Genomic DNA, 16,059 nt, shown 5'->3' on the forward strand with positions numbered 1-16,059 from the left:
ATTCTGGAAGAACGTCATTTTCACGGATGAAAGCAAATACAACATTTTTGGATCAGATGGCAGAGTGAACGTGTGTAGAAAACCAAATCAAGAGATGGATCCTAGATATTTGCGGCCGACGGTTAAGCACGGTGGCGGCCATGTGATGGTATGGGGTGCTTGTTCAGCAGAGATCTGCAACGGATACACAATTTCCGTGCACACTCGAACACTTACCCGAAACCGGCTTGTATTGCTTTCTTTGAACGAGCAGAAAGACTGCTTGTTAGCGACTGTGCGCAGACGAACGTGTTGATCACAACACTCGAGTGTCGTTCATACGTGTTTGTTTGGGTTCGGGTGTTTTGCGGATCAATATATTCGAGTGTCCGAGTTTAGGCTCGAGTGTGCAAAGCATTTTTTGTTTATGTGTAATCGTCAGAACAGTTGATTAATTTGCTTTGTGAGTGTTAAGAATGTTATATGATACGTATTACATGATATTTATTGAAAATAATGGCCGAAAAAAGAAGATTTTATTGGTTGCAAAATTGCGAATGGCAGTTACAGCTTGTCTGGTCTTATGTTATGGTTATGCAAATATATTTTTAATTTTAAAATGCGTCATTCCTTTGATACATGCATACATATAGTTTAAATGCTGTATTTCAATAATATTGACTGTTAAAGTGTATACAACATTAATAATTTCTCATATTTTTGCTCAGAAAAATTTGATACATTTCTTCTACACCCGTGTTCTGTCCGAGTATCCGTGGCAATAGTTGAACACATTTCGGGTTAGCTGCGGGTGTCGAGTGTGGACACTCGCTTGTGATCGTTTTGAAGAGAGTATGATCAAACAGACTTGAACACTCAGAAGGCAGCTGCCGGGTGTGCCACTCGATCGAACCCATTGCTGCCGAGTGTGGTGCTCGCTCGTGCTCGATTTTTAATGAGGGTGATCGAACAGGTTCGAACATACCCAATGCAGCTCTCTGTTGTTCAGCTTCTGGTGTTGGTAAACTGCATTTTGTCGAAGGGAATATGGACAAATATCAATATTTAAATATTTTGAAAAATAATCTTGTACAAAGTGCCGAAAAACTTGGTATAAAGGACACATATCATTTCTACCAAGACAATGATCCCAAACATACGGCTGGAATCGTTAAAGAATGGCTATTATATCATTGCCCCAGAGTGTTCAAAACGCCTCCACAATCACCAGATATAAACATAATCGAAAATTTGTGGCATAAATTGGAAATTGAAATAAGGAAACACAGTATATCGAGCAAAAATGATTTAAAAAAGGCCCTTTTAGAAGAATGGGATAAAATAAGTCCGGAATATACGAAAAAGCTAGTGGAATCTATCCCAAATCGTTTGAAGTCTATTATTCGTCAAAAAGGATATCCAACAAAAATTAGTAATAAGCTTAATAGCACTTTATTTAATAGTTGCTGTAATGGACCATTTTCACTGTGACATGAATTTTTCTCCTATTTTGTTAAATTCTTATTTTTATGAAAAATGTAATTGAATTAAAAAATGTTTTGTTATATTTATAATTGGAATAAATTGAATTTATCAAATTCAGCAAAATTTTTTGTATTTATAATGATTTTTCATATTTGCTTGCAGTTAAAAGCACTTGTTTACATGTGGACCATTTTCACTGTGAGCCACTGTATGTAGAAAAGTATGTGTTTCTGAATTTTGATAGAATTGACAGAATTTTATCATCAACATCTTTTGGCGCTAAGCTTCTTCATGTCTTCTTTTAGTTCGATCCCTTCCCCTTTCTTTAGTGGTGAATGCTGTATTCTCTACAATTATCTTCTGCGCTCTCATGTTGCCCATTCTTGAGACCAGATGATACTTTCACCATGTATAAGCTGATCTAGCTCATCGTTCCACCTCGCTATTTTCTTTTATTGCTCCAAAGATTTTTCTTAGGATCCTTCTTTCGAAGACTTCCAGTTTGGCTACTCCTTTTCCAGTAGCATCCATAATTCTGCTCCGTAGCACAATACTGGTTGGATTATGGTTTGGAACATTTTCATTAGGGACGCGTATGGCCTGTTGGAACCACACTGTGCTCTTGATGAAGCTCATAAGTACAAAAAGTCTTATCTAAACAACCTCCCAAACATCGCTAATAAACCCTCGACCGATAGTTGCGACTCTTTACATACATATACAAAGTCTCACTTTCGTATCTCAAGAAATCACAGAATTCCAGAAGCTATGTGGCCACTAATGAAGGGTATCAGGCTAACAATAGAAAAGAGGACAAACTACTTGGCACTGATTTTAGACGGGAAGCTCTCATGGAAACCAAACTTGGACGCTAGGGCAAAGAAGGCAGCTACGGGACTTTACTACTGAGAAAGGATCCTGAGCCCAAATGGGGACTAGCGCCATACGTAACTCATTGTCTCTACACAGTATGAAAGTATACAAAGATCAGCTATTATATGTATCAGTGGAGCTCTTAGAACAACGCCAAGTCAAACACTAAATGTTATTTCATATTTACTATCCACAGATTTGTTCTGTAAGCAACTGGCAGCGAAGTCTGCTGTTACACTGAAGGAAACCTCTGTTTTAGAAATATAGTAATAAGGGTCATTTGGTCCCCGTTTCTATCCAATACTACCGATATTCGAAATGCTGTAGAATTAAACTTAAATTAGGTCCCCAATATTGCTTCCCTTTCAAAGAAGAAGGAGAAATGGAGAGGTGGAGAGGTAGTGCAGTTTTTTATTGAAAAGATCGCAAAATAATTTTTTCAGGCCGCTTTGCTAACAGACAAAAAACTATCCACGAATCAGATCCGAAAGCCTCTAATGCATCAGCAGGTAACACCAGAGGCTAAGTAACAATATTGGAATACAAAATCAGGCTGTGGCACACCTACAGAATGAGGCCGACAGATCGAGATGATCACAGAAAATGTCAAGAGATAGACACGATGAAAACAATAGAGAATCTCTTGTGCGCTTGTCCGGCACTTGCATGGCAACGTTTGAAACATTTGGGGATCTCACGGTATGAAATACTGGAAGAGGTGTCCATACTGTAGCCGCAGTACTTATTCAAGTCAAGCGCTGTCCTGCTGAAGGATGACTACTTCTCTTGAGATACGTAACGGCACTCCATCTGACATTGCTAAAAACCAAAACTGGTATATGCTTGGCTCACACGCTTACCAGACTAACCTAACCTAACACCGAAGTGATTTTATGGGCCCGTGCTTCTTTGGATAACCCAATTATAGTCAAGTTATTATACTAGGTTCTAAATTGGTTCTCTCTTATTTGAAAATGTTTGTTGTGAGAGTATGAATTGAAACGTGGACTTTTGGGTTTCCGAAAGATGACTCTTCTTGGAACAAGATTCACTCCACCATCGATACTTTGTGGTTCGAATGTAGTAATCAGCAAACTCTGCGAGGTCAATTGGCGATATCAAGGATGCGATGCTGTATATATGGGAACTACTATGTCAGTTTTTGCGTTATGGATCTACAATTTCGTACACGTCCTTTGCTTTTTAAGAAGTTACCCATTTGTCGGAACCGCCGATATCCGACCACTATAACATATAGCTGCCATACAAACTGAACGATCAGAATCAGGTGCTTGTATGGAAAACTTTTTTGTTTGACAAATTATCTTGACAAAATTTCGCACGAATTATTGCTCTTGATATTGCTACAATCTCCGAAAATATTTTTCGGATTGGTTCACTATAGCATATGGCTGCCATACAAACTGAACGATAGGCATCAGGTCCTTGTATGGAAAACTTGTTTATTTAATAAGTTATCTTAACGAAATTTGGCTCGAATTATTGCTCACGACAGTGCTACGATTCTCGAGAATTTTGTTCAGATCGGATCACTATAGCATATAGCTGCCATACAAACTGGTCGAACAAATGTAAGACTTTGCATGAAAAACGTTTTTGTTTGGCAAGATACCTTCACGAAGTTCGGCATAGATTATTGTCTGAGGCTTTAAAATCACTATAGCATATACAAACATACAAATATGTATGTACTTATGCAAATGTATATGTGCAGCCCTTTTAATAAGTAAACAATATTCTATTTTCAGCAACAAAGCCACGATAACATGTTTCGCATTAAAAATTTATATGTAAATGCACCTATTCATACACCATTACGTATCGACATATATGTATACATATGTATGTATGTACTTACAACATACCACAATTCCCGCCTATTGCCGATACACTCTACTTTACAGCACACAGCAATCTGCGCTTCGATCTCTTTTATTGCCATTTTCACTTCCAACACAGCCTGCAGCATTCGTGGCCCGTCGGTCTGTGTGTGGAAGTGTTGTTGCAGCATCTCCTTTCATTTTCATTTTCATTGCGTCTTTGCTCTTGACATCACATCGTCAGCATACTTTTGCATGTTTGCGCATGCATTTACATAAGCACACAGACACATGCGTACATATATACATATGTATGTGCATCATCACTGCTGCATCACTGACCCTCTCAAATGCTTCCCGCTTCCGCAAACTGGCAATTGCAGCCAACTTCCCCTGCAGCCGTGCGCCCGCCAACGGCAACAACAACATTTTTTTTGAGCGCACTGCCTCCTCTTTGCCAAACTCGCATCGTCTGTGCGCTCAATGCACTTATCAGCTTGGTGCATGTGTGCGCAAGCTCTCTCTCTGCCGCTCGCTCTAACTCAGTGACGGCGTTTTTTTTTTTGTACGTACTCGTATCTATAGGCGTTTTATGGCTTTTCTTGCATTGTTTTCTTCCGTGCAAATGCAATTCTGTAGCGCCGCAAGCCAACTACCCTACGCTGAGCCGGCGCTCTGGCAAAGAGCTTGCTTACTCTCTGCGACACGTCAATTCACAGCGGCTGAGTGCATTCTCGTCTTTCACAATTAACACAGCTCACAGCCAATCTGCTGGTCGGCGCTCAGTTGTTGCATTCACATGCTCGGCGCCCTCGTGAGTGGCACTGCACCTCTCCGACTACATGTCCTACCGCACCAAAATTGCAAGTATGCCTCGTCACTAGCTGCGCGCTGGTAGTTGTGGCTGGTGGCTGGGTCTGTGACGCAAAAGCCTCCCCATTGCAAGATCCCTAACCTACGCCACACGAGTTCTGTTGCGGCGGTTCTCTGTGGTCTCTGTGCGGCGAAACGGAGCGTGTGGTGTGTGCGACTGCATCTGTATGTTTGCCCGTAGCCGGAGGCATAAAAAACACGAGTAAAAATGGCAAAAGCAAAAGTCCATAAAAATCGCAGGGTTGCAGGCAGTGAAGTCAAGAGCAGGCTAAGGCAAAGAGGAAAAGCAGCAAATCGCCTTGGAGTTATTGTAGTCTGGTTGTGTGCAATAAATGTGCAATTGCATTTATGTGTCTGCGATTTCGTATTTGTTCGTGCTTTTTCGCTTTTATTTTCTGCCTTTTATTGTATCGTTGCTCCTCGTTTCTTATTCGTTATTATTTCGACAGCTATATAGAAACAAGACTGCCAGGGGTTGCCGACGTAGACGATGTAACTCCTTTGGTAAAAGGAAAATTCCTGAACACTTATACTCGTACTACTAGCTTTATTTACTAGGAGATATCCCTGATGATACTCTCCCACCGTTCGGAGGCTCTATTCTTCGACCGGTGGACTTTGTGCAGTAGTTGCGATGGCTTGATAGGAAGAGAGTGAAGAAGCCGCCTTATACTGTTATAGAGGACCAATTGGAAACAAGAAAGAGGTAAGACCTTTCACCAGAAATGCTTTATGAAATCGGTTTCTGGTGGAGGGCGCCGGAAAAAATCACGCTAGCCAGGCAGCTGGAGCGTGTTCGAAGAGCGGCCCTTATCGAACTTTGTGATGCACTGAGGACACCCCCAATAATGTTATTCAATGCCATTCTACACGTTGTACCAATAGACATAGCAATCATCAAGGTAACATTAGTTGTACTACTCCGAAGCACAGCTTCCTACAGAGTGGTGGGCATTCACACCGTTAGCTGAGCGGCTATACTCGCTAGCTGTGCGTTCAATGCTAGTCAAGTACTAGTCAAGGAGTGCTTGACCTCTTTAGCAAAAGCTTCAAGCTTCTTCCGTAGTAGACTTGAAAGGGTGTCCGGTCACAGCGGAATCGCCGGAAACTGTAAAGCCGATAAGCTTGCTGGAGAGTAAACCATTTCCCCAATTTCACGCAATTGAAAGTAAGTCGGTTTTCTGATGTCTACTTTCGTACAGGTGTTGAGCTTTTGGACCTCTTGTGAGTTTAACAAGCGCTTGTCAACAACCTGCGAGATCTTTCTGGTGCAGAGTGATCAATTGAAGGTTCTTTGAGTTACTGACTCTAAGCAAAGTTGAACCCGATATAAATGTAGATGTTCTGACTAGACACTGTCCAATAAATTCACTCGTTTTGCGGATGAATATATTTCGGGATACTTTCCCAAAGCTGTGTGAAGAAAGACGAAGAGGAATCATCTTGTCTCTTCCTTCTTCCTCCTCTATTACCTGGCTTTTGCCACACAGGTTTTTCAAACTCACACACACCTTTGGCGAACAAAGCGAAGTTGCTGGCCTTAATCTATTTGCCGTAAGAGCTCATACTTGGAGAGCCTTGTTTAGAGGTATCTATCAATCAATTTTCAGAGTACGACGCTTGTTTCTTTTAGGGTAGAGCATCGAAACCGGAGTGTGGAACTTTAAACCGCTAAACCTAACCTACTCCTAACTTAAGACTCTCCCACGGGACGACCGGTTAAGTATTACTTCGTGAGAGGGACATGACATTTCAGTCTACCCTATTGTTCCTAATCTGTTGAAAAAGTCTCAGTTTTGTCAATATGAATGCTGACGCTTCGCTTAATTGTCATTGTAGAATCTGTGAATGTGCCCATGATACCACGAAGTATTTGGGTCAGATGGAAATCTAGGTCCTGTCGTCTTTCTTTCTACGACTGAATGTCCAGTATAAGTCTGTAAATGCAGCACCCTTTGGATGAGTAATGCCACCGCTGCCGACACTTTTTGATGCTCTTGTTCCTCTCCACAGTCTTTGCCGATAGTGTTTTAGATACTAATAGCTGATATAGTCGCTTGAGTTCATCTTCCTGGATGTCAAAGGGCGGCATAGCAGAAAGCCTTGCAGTGCATTTATTTATTTGGTCATCATTCTCGGTATAGCATTATAAATTTCGTTTGCTTTACCGATAGTTTATGGCAGGTGTTCTTTAAATTTGAATTTGGTATCCAATATTACTCCCAGATATGTACTTCAGTGAAGTAAAGTAATCTCACACTCCCCTATAGTGAGCTCTATTCGGTCTTCCACCTCTCTAGTGTTTAGGAGTAAAACTTGTTTTGTGTTCCGCCAGTTCCAGACACACAGAAGAGAACCATTGGCGTTGAACATTTGAGCAGTCATTGCATTTCTTTGGTTGACTAATTATTTAGCCACTGATCGTACGTATTAGTTTCACGCCTATTGTTTGCTGTCTTCTTAGTACACCGTCATACATGAGGTTCCATAAGTGCGCCTAATACTAAGCTTTGGGGTACTCCACTCGAGATAGATCAGCTCTTGGTGCCTTCGTCCACAGATCAGCCTTCTGTTTTCAGAATAACTTCTTATTAAAGTTTATGAGGTATTCAGGGAACCGTATTTGATCCAGAGCTTTGGTTGAACACAATTTGAACTTCCAGGGTAAACAGGTTATAAAAACAGTTAGTCTAACTCATGAATTAAAATTGCTTTCTTAAATAATTATTTTTCTCTTTTTTTTTGCCTACAACTTTTTAACTTTATTCTTCTCTTCTCTTACAGCTTCATAGCGGCCACCGAAGACGGTATATTCTGGAATTTCAATCAAGTCAATTTATATATAGATATACCCAACCACACACATATTACATACATACGGTACATATATGTAGGTGAGATGTGCAATTATTGGCCCTTCAACGCTCACAGTGCATTTTTGTGGCCGCTGGTGTTTTGAAAATCTATGATAAATGCAATTTGCCAGCGCGAAATGTGTGAATCGGCGACCGCAAAATTAAAAAGTTCGCAATAAAATTGCCTAGCAAAGGCAAGAAAGTGCTTGTGGTGGCTGCAATTTGATTGCAACAAAGCTGCCATGCACTAGTGTGCATTTTTTGGAGAACCGCGTCTAGCCATACAGGTTTTGTGTGAAAAATGTAAATAAGTATGTGCGAAAATATACACAAAAAGCAAAAGAAAAAAGAAAAAAGGCATTTAATTGCAGCGCGCATGTGTTGAGCTCATATAAAGTTGCAAAATGCATATGATTAAAAAATCAAAATGACATTCTTGATGTGAGAAGTTTGTAGAAAAAAATAAGAAAACGCAACAACAAAAGTGTCGTAAAGCAAAGCAATAAGCAAAGAACATTAATTACTCAATCATAAATTTCAAAAGTTGTGCAATAAAAATATGAACGTATTTTCACAAAGAAGCTTTAACGAGCGAAATCACATGGTCCACCCCTTTTAAGGTGTATTACGAAGATTCAAAGTTAGCCGCACAGATAGGTAAGTAAAATATATATTATATCTAATATCGTATGGTAACGAACGACTCGAAGAGGCCCTTATCGAACCTGACGGAACTTTTACGAGTATTATTGCTCAACGTCAGCTTACACAACCGTATTAGTCTTGGAGTATAGGAGAAGTCCAAGTGTAGGGACGATGGAGCCATGTGTAGGGAGGATGCAATTGAGGAAAGTTCTCTGAGCGCCATTCACTTGGGCGTGGCCAGAAATGATTCTTTTACATATGGCTCCAGCAGCTCACGAATTCCGGTCTTAGAGCAAGTATCCTCTGTGTAGCCAAAAAAACAACCGTTTGAATTAACTAATTCTAAAGCAAGCCTCGGAATGAGCTGCACTGTATATCAGATTGAACCATTGTCTGAAGCTGGGGATCACACTCTATAGCTAAAGTGCTTTCTGAAGTCATAAAATAAAAGTCCGATAATCAGCTCGTATAATTAAACAAAGCGCATTGAGGTCAATATAAATCAGCTTATTGGTTTTATTACTATTCCGACCAGTTCATTATGTGTTTAGAAGTATGAGCTCCGAAGGTTTTAAGCCAGTACTGGGCTCCGATGAAATACTCAACCTTATCCCTTAGACACCGATAGAGCAAACACCACTTAGAACCACTACAACTTGGGAAAGGCTAAGCTTGTGGAGACCAAAGAGTTCATTAAACACTCTTACTATTAGCCCAATGCTGGTTACATGGCATCTAATGAAATTCTGATTTTCCAATATATGTCTTCCCTAGTTGTAGTGAACCGAACTCATTAAATTCCCTCACTAGTTCCCCAACGCTGGTTAAGCTCCCTCGAAGCCTTGGTATCTAGTAGTAAAAGACAAGAAGCGACTATAGCCGCGACCCGTCCCCATTATTTTAATTTCCCCGCTCGTCAGCTTTGCTTACCTGACGTAGAGGTTACCATGATCATGAAGCTCTAACGCATCCGTAAAGAAATTTTCTGGTTCTCTTCTCCAGCGGTTTCTTTCCACCCTCATTTCTCACCGGCATGTTCTCAGCGAAGATGACGCCAGAGTTTGGCTTGGCAACGCCATGATAAAAAGGCTCCGGTATGAAGTCAAAGCTTGTAAAGATACCGGAGTGTTCAGACACATGTTCAGATCGATGTACCTATTAATCAATCTTGCTGGTATGAAACTTCATCTTGTTGCCTTGTTGAGCTCCGCAGTATCACAAACCTCTTGTATTTTTTGTTTCTTTTCGTGGGAAGTTTCTCTTCTTCACTTCTATTCTTGGGACAGCAGAATGGATCTAATTCTCTATTCAATCAATTTCTTCTTACTATATCTTTCAATAATATTATGATGTTATTTCATTCTGACGGTGCTTAGATAGAGTCGTTTTTGTTGGATAGTATATTGGATTGTTCTGCTTTCTTCTCGCATAGTCCGATAGGTATCACAAGAAGCGTGTTTTTCTCCGTCTCTGTCGCCTTGAGGTAATGCCGAAAGCGAAGTTTCCCTAGGTCAATATTTAACATATTCCAGATTTATTATAAATATATAAAAAAAAAAATTGAAATTGGCCCATGAGGGGATCGAACCCGCGACCTTCGCGTTATTAGCACGACGCTCTAACCAACTGAGCTAATGGGCCACATAAATATCTTGTGGCAAATGCAATACTCAAGTTAGTAGCCAATACTCTACTGAACATTTTCTATTTCTTAATAAGATATAAGATTTTGTGAGGTACTCAATAAGCTTTGGGCTTTTACAAGAGCATCAACATATAAAAGCAACATTGAAAGAGTTTAACTCATAAGTATTCACTGCCACTAGCGAGAAATATGTTTTCTGACAAACTGTGGTTAACTGCCCGGCTAGCTCAGTCGGTAGAGCATGAGACTCTTAATCTCAGGGTCGTGGGTTCGAGCCCCACGTTGGGCGCAATTGTTTTTCTTTTATTAATGTAGTTGAAAATCCTAGCCATAAACGTTTCATTTTTCTTTCCCTTAACTAAAATTTTAAAAAAGATGGACTCGTGTCGTTTACCGTACATTTAATGTATTTTACGTCGTTCTAAGTTAGTTACTGAGAACAGGGATAAATGGCGGAACTTCATTGAATGCCTTTTTTTTTGACAGTCACTTTGACAAAATCAATTTTTATGGTCAAATAATGGCATGTTAGAGACCATAGAATAGACTCATATTTTAATGCCGGGGTTTTTTAAGTCAAATTTAATGAGATTAAATTTCTGGTAGTCAGTCATAGCCGAGCTCAGGGAACTAAAGGCCATAGTTTGGCGAACTCTTGACAGCCTAAATTCCTAGCTTAGCTACGAATACTTAATAAACAGACCCTTATCAAGAGTAACAGAAGAGAAGCGCTAGGCTTTAAAGATCTGAAACATCGTATGAAACTCCGATGACTAGACGCGGCATGAAAATAAGCATTCAAAACCCCTTAAGAGCTTGCTGCGAAGGAACACCTACACATGAGAGGGACACAACAGGCCGACAATGAATGCTACAACGGAAGCCATTAGAAAAAAAAACCCAATTGTCAAGCTTATCCAGGGTCACAGATAGCGGTTAGTGAATGGCCTGCAAGACGTAGATTAGCTGTGAAGAACAAATAAGCAATCTCCAACGAAAGACCACAGTACTGATGGCAAATTAAGAAATCAAGCAACGAAGTAGTACTACTAATTTGACAGAAACGTTGGGAAAGTTGAACTTGATCTGACGGCTGTGACAATCTGCTACCTCAGTATGCAAATCTTGCAGTAATGGCTTTCATAGTAATGTCACAGAGCAATACGCCCCATTAAAACCTTGGTAGGTCTTAAGTACGTTGGATTCTGCGTCGTCAATATGTTGGCGGAACAAATCTCAGAAGTACAAACGGATGATAAATTGAATTCCTTCAGATGGTAATAGGACAATCCAATCAATATTTGCTTAAATCAGCGGTTGCTAATGCAGAAAACATAAGTACCGAGGTTAAGCCTGGGATTTCTGAGTTGGATGAGCTCTTCGATATTATCAGTAGCCATCGTCGGAAATGGATACAAGCAGAAAGGGATACAAGATGCACAAACGCAACTAGATCCTACTGCTGATGTTTCAATGCAAGCGAGACAGCACTTCCTTAATGGACTGCACCAAGCCCAGTAGAGGAAGAATCAGTGAAAGAGAGCAAAGACCCGGAAATACCGTGTCATATAGAGTAAAAGGGAAATTAAACTGCAGGCAAAGCAAGATAAAAGCACAGACCAAACCAAAGGCCACACAAGATGAGGAAGACAAGCTTAAGAAGCAAAACCAAGCAAATCAAACCAGAATACCGCCAAAAGTAGCGTTAATTAAACGGGTCGAAGGTCGCAGTTATGCTTCAAAACATACGACAATACATCAATGCGGATCAAGACAAGATGAAAAGAAGTCAGGCAAGGAAAACAAACTCAGACGCCCTGCTTATCAAACTGATGAAAGGAGAAACCCCAAAACCAGTGCTTCAAAATGCTTTAAGAGCAATCTACGTTGTATAGCTTTCGTAAGCGAACTAAAGACGGAAGCCGCAATAGAGATCCGAGACCTAGACTCCTTAACAACCGCAGCAAAAATCATGAGCATTGAGGACCAGCACTACAAATACCTAAAAATAATTCTTGACTTAATTCGATATAAATCTATATATAACTAATACTTCATTATGGAAATATTGAAAAAAATATACATATGTACAACAAATGTCAATGTCAAATGACAAATAGTGTCAACAAGCGTTACATTAAAAACTGGCGCCACATTACATTCCGCGAAAACAAGTGACTTGGAAACATTTGTTGGAATGCTATGAGACGTTGTCAATTTTCATTTTTTAAACAAACCAAGTGCTTGTATGCAAAGTCAAAGTGTCAGACTGTGCAGAAGGCATTATAGGAATGTGTAAGAATGCATGTTGTGTGTATTGATTTAGCAATAGATTTGATTTGTTGACATTAGTAACCTTGAAACTTATAACAAAATGTGGTCAACCACTGTAGGAATAATCGAAACTAACCGAAACAGACGCAGTGTCTTAATCTGTATTAAGGGGTACAAATCATATTTTTTACCACTATCAGACAGCACTAAGTATCACCTAATATCGCCTCAACAAATGAAAGTCTTATGAGAAGAAACACAACTGGCTCTCCTTCCAAAGACGGCGTTACAAAGCGCTTAAAATTCTCAAAGAAGTTACCTTCTGTAATAAGACGGACTGTAGAGAATTCCACGCTGGACCTACTGCTGAGTTGCAACACAATTCAGTTGTACATTGAAGGCTCGAAAACATCGAAGGTATTGGTGCACAGCGATCTCAGCCTTTGAAATCAAATCGCTTTAGGTTTAGGAGCACACAGAATGACTGAATAACCTCTCCATTTGAAACCGTGTACACCTGATCTGCGTGCCGGGCATAAAATGGTTAGTCGGCATAAAGTGGTAGCTGGAAATGAGCTGGCCGACGAACTCGCACTCTCTGCTGCGAGTTCTAGGGTGATGGGACCTGAAGCCTGTATTGCTGGCACACCATTAAGGAACTGCTCTGCACGAAGCAGAGAGTCGACAGAGAAAGTTTTAAAGACATGATTATCCTCCTCAGAAACATATTTCGTCTACTAGTCGCATTTTACAAAGGCACTGCAGGCTTAAGAAACACCTGTACAACATGGGTATGGCATCTTTATTAAACTGCCGGTTTTGCGATATGGAACCGGAAACTCCCGAGCGCCTGATTGTACAGTCGCCTGTAGACGTAGGCTCAAGATCCGTGGATCCATATATCTGGATAGGGATTACATCACTTCATAGCGCCCAGCAAGTGCCTGGATTTCATCAGAATAGCAGAGCTTTTGTGAAAATATTTGTCATAGAGGACAGGGCACAATAGACCTTAGGTTGTGATGCAAACCTCAATTAAATTATATCTACTTTATCTACATGAATATAAGCTTCTTCTGTGAATATAATGATATAATTTAAGAAGAAATAATTTATCTTTTAACTTTTTATTTAAAACTTTCAACTATTTATCACTGACAAACTGAATAACTGTATTTTATCAGCCCGGCTAGCTCAGTCGGTAGAGCATGAGACTCTTAATCTCAGGGTCGTGGGTTCGAGCCCCACGTTGGGCGCAAACTAGTTTTTTTTTTACATGATGGAAAATTATCAAAAGTAATAGGAATTCAAATTACTATTAAATATTCCAAGTGTCCTCTCCAACTGGTCTTTCCAACGGAGTGGAGGCCTTCTTTTTACTCAGCTATCCTCGGCGGGTACTGTGTCGAATACTCTCAGAGCTGAAGTGTTTTCATGCATTCGGACGACATGGCTTAGCCAGCGTAGCTGCTGCTTCTTAGTTCGTTGAACTATGTCAGTAACGTCGTATGTATATCTCGTACGGCTCATCATTCCAACGACTGCGGCATCCGCCGTTTCTAATGCGCAAAGGACCATAAATCTTCCGCAGAACCTTTCTCCTGAAAATTCTTAACGCCATCCCATCACATGTTGTCAACTCCTCTCGCCCCAGGAATGATGAGTGACTTGTAGAGTTCAGCCTTTGTTCGTCAAGAGAGGACTTTACTTCTCAATTGCCTACTCAGTCCGAAGTAGCACCGAGTGGCAAGAGTTATTCTGCGTTGAATTTCGAGTCTGACATTATTGTTGGTGTTAACACTGGTTTCAAGATGGGACTACCAGACCCAATTGCCTACCCGGCTATAGTTCGTGACATTCATGACGAACTGGTGTAGTTTTTTGTCAAAGGAACTTCATAAAAGTAATGCAAATAACGGCGTACAGTCACTATTTCATGCTAATAATGCTTGATTATTAGAGTATTAGAGACCCACTTATAGTGACTGGAAGTGAAGCAAAGTTTTTCCCTACTTACACTTTCCATAGAGGGAACATTATGCGAACTTCGAGTGTCTTAAGTAAAAAAAATGTATTCGATTTAATTCAGAAACAGACCCAGATTCTTTACTTGTAGTACAGATGCCAATATAAATTTCCTCATATTTACAGTGAATGCTCTGTTAAACGAACTACTCTGTTAACCGAAAAGTACTGGCTGGTACAGGCGAGACGCGTCCGCTTTTGGCATATTTCACTATACACGTAATAGTATTATATAATGGAAGATGAAAGGTCCACCGTCGCTACGCTAATAATATTTACTCGAATCGCAATGAGTTCTATTTTTATGAAAGTGACTCATATTGAGTGGTATTTAAATATCATCTTTACGGAAACAAACGTTAATTTCTCTGCCACACCCACAACAGCCCGGCTAGCTCAGTCGGTAGAGCATGAGACTCTTAATCTCAGGGTCGTGGGTTCGAGCCCCACGTTGGGCGCAACTAAAATATTTTGATCCTCTTTAGGAAGTTATTTAACACATACATATGTATATTATACATTACATTAAGGTGAGGCTAAAAATAGGAACGGTCTTTAGTATCTCGCTTGCAACTACTTGAATGCCTGGAATATCAACGTAAAAATGTCACTTTCTCAAATTGGTTTTTAGTTTTGGAAATAGAAAATAGTCACATGGTGATGACAGAATGACGGCTAGAACCGCGTAAGCAGTTTCTATGCCATTAAAGAAGAAGAAGATGATGATAGAATGAGTGAATGCGAAGGGTGTTGGAGGCTGTTTTTTCATGAAGAGCTTTTTCACTCCATCTGCAATCTATATACATACATACATGTCTATGCCCCTCTGCAATCTATATGGATCAAAACGCCTACAAATCTTTCTTTTACCCAAAACTTCAGTTAAAATTCTCCAACTGATGTTTTTACTCTTATTTAACCCCTCGGCCAACATTCACGTACAGCATCAATAGCAATAATTTGAGGAACTTATTCCACCAAGCACGTTTATCTGATGCTTGAGAAGCTCGTCTTTGATCGTCATTTAGTAAACAGCATACACTTTTTTACCAGTTCATATAAAATATATAGTTAATGTAAAAAGGTGAATTAGATTTATCTTTACATCCTAATTCTTCGTGCAATATATTGAAATAAAGGCTATTTTTGGTAGCGTTCAGTCAAGTACGTTAATTGTCAAGGTAGTGCGCATTGGCCCATTAGCTCAGTTGGTTAGAGCGTCGTGCTAATAACGCGAAGGTCGCGGGTTCGATCCCCTCATGGGCCAACTCGACTATTTTGTTTAATTCAAAGATTGCACAAATATTTTAAATCGAGTTGGATATATAATATAGTCTTATAAAATGTCAAATCAGTAGTTTCTTATGGAGTTTAACAGTTTAAGTAAAGGGTGATTTTTTAAGAGCTTGATAACTTTTTTTAAAAAAAAAACGCATAAAATTTGCAAAATCTCATCGGTTCTTTATTTGAAACGTTAGATTGGTTCATGACATTTACTTTTTGAAGATAATTTCATTTAAATGTTGACCGCGGCTGCGTCTTAGGTGGTCCATTCGGAAAGTCC

At 40.0% G+C, this 16,059-nt stretch overlaps 1 long non-coding RNA gene and 5 other non-coding genes across 6 annotated transcripts in view; 5 read left to right on the forward strand and 1 right to left on the reverse strand.

Annotated features, from left to right (window-relative positions):
- The window catches only part of LOC125777897 (uncharacterized), a 35,163-nt gene extending 26,593 nt beyond the window's left edge, over window positions 1-8,570 (forward strand). Inside the window, exon 3 of the long non-coding RNA XR_007422452.1 lies at window positions 7,836-8,570. This is a non-coding gene — a long non-coding RNA (uncharacterized LOC125777897). The remainder of the gene's footprint in view (window positions 1-7,835) is intronic.
- A 1,548-nt stretch (window positions 8,571-10,118) lies between these two features.
- Trnai-aau (transfer RNA isoleucine (anticodon AAU)) lies at window positions 10,119-10,192 on the reverse strand. The gene has a single exon. It is a non-coding gene; the product is annotated as a tRNA-Ile (tRNA).
- A 220-nt stretch (window positions 10,193-10,412) lies between these two features.
- On the forward strand, window positions 10,413-10,485 carry Trnak-cuu (transfer RNA lysine (anticodon CUU)). Its single transcript has one exon. It is a non-coding gene; the product is annotated as a tRNA-Lys (tRNA).
- A 3,168-nt stretch (window positions 10,486-13,653) lies between these two features.
- Trnak-cuu (transfer RNA lysine (anticodon CUU)) lies at window positions 13,654-13,726 on the forward strand. The gene has a single exon. It is a non-coding gene; the product is annotated as a tRNA-Lys (tRNA).
- A 1,154-nt stretch (window positions 13,727-14,880) lies between these two features.
- Trnak-cuu (transfer RNA lysine (anticodon CUU)) lies at window positions 14,881-14,953 on the forward strand. The gene has a single exon. It is a non-coding gene; the product is annotated as a tRNA-Lys (tRNA).
- Window positions 14,954-15,688: 735 nt separating this feature from the next.
- Trnaf-aaa (transfer RNA phenylalanine (anticodon AAA)) lies at window positions 15,689-15,762 on the forward strand. Its single transcript has one exon. It is a non-coding gene; the product is annotated as a tRNA-Ile (tRNA).
- The last annotated feature ends 297 nt before the right edge of the window (window positions 15,763-16,059 follow it).

This window comes from Bactrocera dorsalis, chromosome 3 (genome assembly GCF_023373825.1).
Source record: "Bactrocera dorsalis isolate Fly_Bdor chromosome 3, ASM2337382v1, whole genome shotgun sequence".
In the NCBI taxonomy this organism is placed as follows: domain Eukaryota; kingdom Metazoa; phylum Arthropoda; class Insecta; order Diptera; family Tephritidae; genus Bactrocera; species Bactrocera dorsalis.